Genomic DNA, 6,591 nt, shown 5'->3' with positions numbered 1-6,591 from the left:
CTAACTATCACAGTTGCTGTGAGTTGGAATTGACTCGATGCTAGTAGGTTTTATCTTTGTAGTTTCTTTAGTGTAATATTAACAGATGAAATCTGAGTTTATGATTGATGTCACAGAACTCCACTCCACTCCAGGCTTTTACCAACTTAGAGTTTTATATGAAATCAAAATGATTATTAATTCTAATTTAAATTATTGTTATGTTTCATTCTTTTCAGGTGGTCAAACCAATCTTTTAATGGAACTAGGTCTTAAAAACAACAACACCAGCAGTGCCATCAAATAAATTCTGACTCAAAACGACCCTACAGGACAGAGTAGACCTGGGGTACTGGAGAAACAAATCAGAAGAGGGAGAGTGGATGTTTGTTGGAACTCTCCCTCATGGTGGTTTTTTGTATTTGTCTAGCTAGAGGTCAGATAAAGCCACACGTTTACTCGGTTGTTTTCTGGGGAAAATATGGGAAGTAGGAAAATAGAAAGTTTGTAAGCCCACTTGCTTTCAGCCATTAAAATTTGATCTTTAGCTGGGTTTAGGCCATACCTGCAAAGAAAGTTTTGAAAAGATATGCCCCACCCAGTGCTTTGGAGTACTCAGGAACCATAGTCTTTGTCAGAAGCTGGAAAAAATTCTGGAACCATGAAGAACTCCTCTCTGGGACTGAACGTTAAAGGGAGCCTGTGGACAGGCTCAGACGCTTGCTAAGTGACCACCTGGATTTACTTGTTAAGCAGAAGTGGGAGAAATGCAGCAATAAAGAGACGGGTGGAGTTTGGCCATTGACACCTGTGGTCTTGGTTTACAGGAAAAAACGAGATGAGAGTGGGTTGACTGGTCTAAAGTTCATGACCTAGCACGTTGAGTATTGTGAGAGTCCATGGTCTAAAAGCAAGGCAACCAATGGGCACCCTGTGGAGGCTGAGTGAGGCAGTCCACATTGAGTTGACCAGAACCCAACCAGATGAAGATTTTTGAGCCTATGAACTGGTGCATATTGTTGCTCACTTTATGGATGGTCTGTCCAGATTTGACTTTGCTTATGGATGCAGACTTCACCAGGTCCCAACTTGAATGAAGACTCTTCATGTCAAACAATATGACTGTCTCCTCAGAGCACTGGGTTGATGTAAGTGGGCAGTATAGAAATTGGATACCCAAAATGGGGAGGATAAAGGCATGAAGTGGTTGGCTTATAAACTTTCATAGGTGGGAGAACATTTTCACAGGATTGAGGTGTAATGTTACTTAATTGTAATTGTGAGGCTAAAGAATTGTGTACAGGTGACAAGTTGGCAAGGGGTGATTGAGATAAAGTTTATTATGCCAACCTGGCCGATAAACACATGTGGGGTTAATTGAAAGGCAGAGAGATAAATGGCTCAGTGAGCCTCGCCTTTCTAGTTCCCGGGTCTCTTGCTTTCTGATGATCGGACCAGGGTGCAGCTACCTTAACCAGTTCACTGCTTCTGCTGGCAAGGCTCACTTCCTGCAAGACATTCCTGAGGAGAAGCCACATGGACCTACCCTGATGCATTCCTGGGTGCTGGAGCAGCTGTGTGGAACCCCCGCCAGCACTGAGAGGCTTACATGTTCACTGATTAGGCTTTCCTACTGCAGTGAGCATCATAGTGTGTGTTTTGTGAGATGGAAGAGGATTTTGTGGATTGGTGTCAGACTTATGGGCAATATTGGATTTGTGGGCTTGGGCAGTACTGGGTTGGGATGTTTTCTTGATGTGCACTTACCCTTATACAAAACTCTCTCTTATACATTTGCATTTCTGTGGATTTGTTTCCCAAGTTTACCCAGACTAACACATTATGTACCCCACTTTTCTGTTGTCTGTCCCCCAGGGAGGGGGTTATATGCAGATCCTTGTAATCGGTTCCCCCTTTCTACCTCTCTTTCCCTCCACCCTCCCAGCATCGCCACTCTTACCACTGGTTCTGAGATGTGCATCTTTCCTGGATTCCCTGTGTTTCCAGTTCCTGTCTGTTCTAGTGTATATCCTCCGGTCTAGCCGGATTTGTAAGGTAGAATTGGGATCATGATAGTGGGGTGGGGGAGGAAGCATTTAGGAACTAGAGGAAAGTTGTACATTTCATCTTTGCTACACTGCACCTTGACTGGCTCGTCTCCTCCACGAGACCCTTCTGGAAGGGGATGTCCAGTTGCTTACAGATGGGTCTTGGGTCCCAAATCTGTACTTTCCCTCATTCACAATGATTTCATTTTTTGTCCTTTGATGCCTGCTACCTGATCCCTTTGACACCCCGTGATCACACAGGCTGGTGTGCTTTTTCCATGTGGGCTTTGTTTCTTCTAGGCTAGCTGACCGCTTGTTTACCTTTAAGTCTTTAAGACCCAAGACACTATATCTTTTGATAGCCTGCTCCATCAGTTTTCTTCACCACATTTGCTTATGCATCAATTTGTCTTCAGCAATTGTGTCGGGAAGGTGAGCATCATGGAATGCAGTTTAATAGAGCAAAGTATTCTTGCATTGAGGGAGTACTTGAGTGGAGGCCCAAAGTCCATCTGCTACCTAAATACTAACCCTATAAATATATGCACATAGGTCTATTTCCCCATCTTCATATATAAATATATGTACATATGTACATGCCTGTAATTAGATCTCTATAAATGCCCTTTGACTCCTAGTTCTCTCTTCTATTTCCTTTTACTTTCTTCTTGTCCCACTATCATGCTCAGTCTTCATTTCGGTTTCAGTAATTCCTCTCGGTTACATTACCCTTGATCAAGCCCTACCAGGTCTCTTAGACCCTCCTTGCCACAGATTTTGGATCACTTGTTGTTCCCTTGTCCCTGGGTTTGTTAACACCACTTTCTTTTCCCCACCTTCGCCTCTCCCATGTCCCTCAGAACCATTGGTCCCGTTGTTTTCTCCTCCAGACTGTTTATCCAGTCTATCTTATCTAGATAGACCTGGATACCAATTCTTCATGGGAGTAAAAAGCCTCCTCTTTCTACCACAGAGTAGCTGGTGGTTCTAACTGCTGGCTTTATGGTTAGCTCACTGCCCCACTACCGTCCCTCCTGCTCAGGTCCCCTGTTAGGTAGCCAGGAAAGACTGACTCCAGTTTCATTCCAGGATGACAAACAGCATACAGCCCAACAGTCTGCTCTCAGAAGCCATTCTGGTCAATAGGGGCTTGTGGGGGTTCTTCAGAACCTTGTGGGGTTGGTTATCCCCCTCCCTCCAAGAATATCCTCAAACAGCACAGTTTCTGGAAAGCTCAGCATCGCCTCTAGAGGGCGCTTGGGGCTCTCTACTACAACCAGAATGATTCTGAGAGAAAATCCTTTTTCAAAGTTACCTAGAGGGCCAGGTGTGGATTTCTACTCAGTGTGCAGACTCTGGGCCCTGCTCTCACTGTGTCTCTTCGTTCAGGAAGCTTTTTTGAATTTTTCCACAGCTCTCCATTTTCCAGACTCCTCCTGCGCTTGCAGAGTGCTGGGACAGCCCATCACCTTCGCCACCAGGCCCCTTTCTCCGGGCTCTTGAGGTCAAGGAGGGCACAGGACCATAGAGGCAGATTCAGTTCAGGTACTGCTACAGACATGGATTTCAGAGGCCCATATGGCAGATTTGCAAATCAAACCTAGGAAATGACCCCAGGAAACATCAATAATACCATTTTCTAGTCACGAATAACTAAAGAAAAAGCTCTTTTCCATCAGCCCAAGTAAGGTCAGTTTGACCTTTTTGTCCTTAATAGATCTGTTTGCTTGAAGCAGAAAAATGTTTGCATGGCGTAGCTGTCCTTAGTATGGGTGACCCAAAGGTTAATAAAGCCCAGGGAATGTTTGTCATGGTTCTGCATTGTTGTTTCCCTTTTGTGAAACTCTGTAGCCACAGAATGGCACAGTTCCATTATGTGGTCCAGTAGCACATTACTAATTGCATACTTTAAAATACAGATTTATGTTGGTTTGTTGGGCCAAACCAGAAGAGAAACTAACAGTAGGGGGTTATAATGCGTCAAGGTTATAAACTTCATGGGACTTTCAGGCAAATGAGGAATTTTTATTAATTCTTTAAATGCAAATGTGCAGTAATGTCGCCACTTGTCACACCCCCTGCAGTGCTCCAGGTAGGAACCGATTGCAACCTGCTCAGCTGGGGGCCAAACGGAGAGAATACAAGTAGATCTGATTACTCAGAGCCCCCTGTTGCCAAGTGCAACAGCTGCCTATAGAAGACTCCCCTTCACACACACACCCCGCCCCCAACCATTCCATTCCTAAAGGAGCATGTATTGAGTAATGATACAAAACAGAGGAATCCTCATATTAGTACCCCCCACTGGCAGGACATAGTTTAGCATAAAATCAGCAGACATCTTGGCAGACACCTAAAATATCAGGTAAATTGTTAACTATCTGACTGTTCTTTTACAACACCCAAATTAAGCATGATATTAAAGCAGAACCTCTCTATTTTCAACCAGTAATTCACAGTCCTATTTTAGATGTCCTTAGATAATCCTTCCTAAGAATTCTGTTTAATTTATTAACTTTTAAAACTTTTTTTATTGTGAATTGGGTGAAGACTTACAGAGTAGGTCAGTTCACATACATATTGTTTCATTGCAATCCCCACACTGTAACAGCATTTCTCCCACTTCTTCCCTATGTTTCCTGTACCCAGGCCTCCTCTTTACCTAAGCCTTTCAAACTTTGTCTCTGGGGAAATACAGCCCTCGTGCTCTCCAGTGGTTGATTACTATAAAGAACATACACTTGTATAGGGCTGTTGTTCTTTTACAAACCTGTCTGTTGTTTGGCTGAAAATTGGTCAACAGAGGTGAATTCAGTTCCAGACCCGGAGAGAGACTAAGGGCCATCATCCTGGGGGTTTCAGAAGTCTTGTCATTTTTTATGATTTTGAGTTGCACATTTTCCTCCCATTCTATCCAGGATCTTCTAATATGATCCTTTGCAGTGCTGGGCACCATCTAGTTCTTCTGGTCTCAGGGTCATAGAATGTGATGTTCATGTGGTTCATTAGTCCACTGAGCTACTTGTTTCTATGCCTCTTCGATTTTCTTCTCTTTTCTTTGCTCCGATAGGTAGAGATCAATATTTATACCTGTGATGGCAGTTCACAAGCTTATAAAACACCAGGGACCACTCAGCAAAGTAGAATGTAGATCGTTGTCTTTGTGGATTATGTGATGCTAGTTGTCCTTGCCATCCTCTGAGACTTCTGTGAGTCCCTAGTTCTGTGACGCATTCCCTCACGGTGTTTGATTATGTCTAAGAAGCCTGTATGCTCCTTCACATTTACAAATTTATTTCAACACAAGTAACTAGGAGGAGGCTTCAAAAAGTTCATGGAAAAATGGAATAGAAGGTAATAGAATTTTCCCATGTACTTTCAGAAGCCCCCTTGTGCTCACGCGGAAATATCCTCTGTCAATATCTCTATTTTTATAGCTATACTCCCACGCTCCCTCCCCCGCCACGCCGAGTGCACTCACTGTCACCGCAGGATTGTGTGTATAACAGCATTTGCCTCTATTGCCTTTCATTCTTTTACCCCTCCCAGTGCCTTCCTCTAAGAACTTTAAAGATCGTGCTTTTGTTTTCTTTTTGTACAATAAGAGCAAACATCCAGACCCAGAATGATAAATCAACACGTTTCAACCATTTCATAATCCCGTCCAGGGCATACTGGATTTCCATGGAAAAGATCCTAAATTTTTCTCCTTGGGATATTGGACAGACTTTCCACACTTTACTCCATTTCCCACAGCCCAATATTAGTCCTGGCTAGTTTTCTATGGTCTGTAATGCATTTGAGTTGTTGTCATGTACTATCCAGTCAATTTTCAACTCATGTAGTCCCGTGGGGCAGCAGAACTGTCTAGCCTGTTACCTTCATGCGGATTACCAAGTCTTTCTCCCAAGGGGCACCTGGAAAGGTTCAGACCATCAATCTCTCAGTTAGCAGCTGAACACAGTCAGCCAGGGCTCCTTTTAGAACACACACAATACTTTCCCCACTCCCCACCCCCCCAATCCTGCAAGCATAATATGTAACAAAACCCAGTAGACTTTGGATGGCTAAAGAAGGAGGAGGAGAAAGCTTTACAACTTGAGGGCTTCTGAGAAACTGGGGAATTCCTTTCAGAATTCACCAGTCTGCATGTGCACTAAGCATTTCTATAGCCACAAGGAATAACAAATCTTGCCCTATGTGTGCTCTATGAGGGAAGGCGTCATATTTGTTTTCATTCTCCTTTGTATCTTCAGTGCCTTCCTCAGTGCCTGGTATATATTAGGCATTTAGTAAATAAATAAATGGATGAATATGATTTTCTTAATTCATGTACATGCTATTGTAAGTCAATACAGATTATTTTTGAAACCTTACTAAATTAATACTTCCAATACTATAACCCAAGGGGGTCCCAACATTAGGTTAAAAGAGGTCTTCATTGGCCTGAAAAGGTTGCAAACAACTCACGTGCAACGCCTCTGATAGGAAATCCATCCAGTCCCGACCATGTCTAGTTCCATACATCTTAAAGCTTCAGGAAGTGAGGTGGTTCATTTTTGGG

This window comes from Tenrec ecaudatus, chromosome 6 (assembly GCF_050624435.1).
Source record: "Tenrec ecaudatus isolate mTenEca1 chromosome 6, mTenEca1.hap1, whole genome shotgun sequence".
In the NCBI taxonomy this organism is placed as follows: domain Eukaryota; kingdom Metazoa; phylum Chordata; class Mammalia; order Afrosoricida; family Tenrecidae; genus Tenrec; species Tenrec ecaudatus.
The sequence above is the reverse complement of the archived record's forward strand: the minus strand, read 5'-3'. Positions refer to the sequence as shown.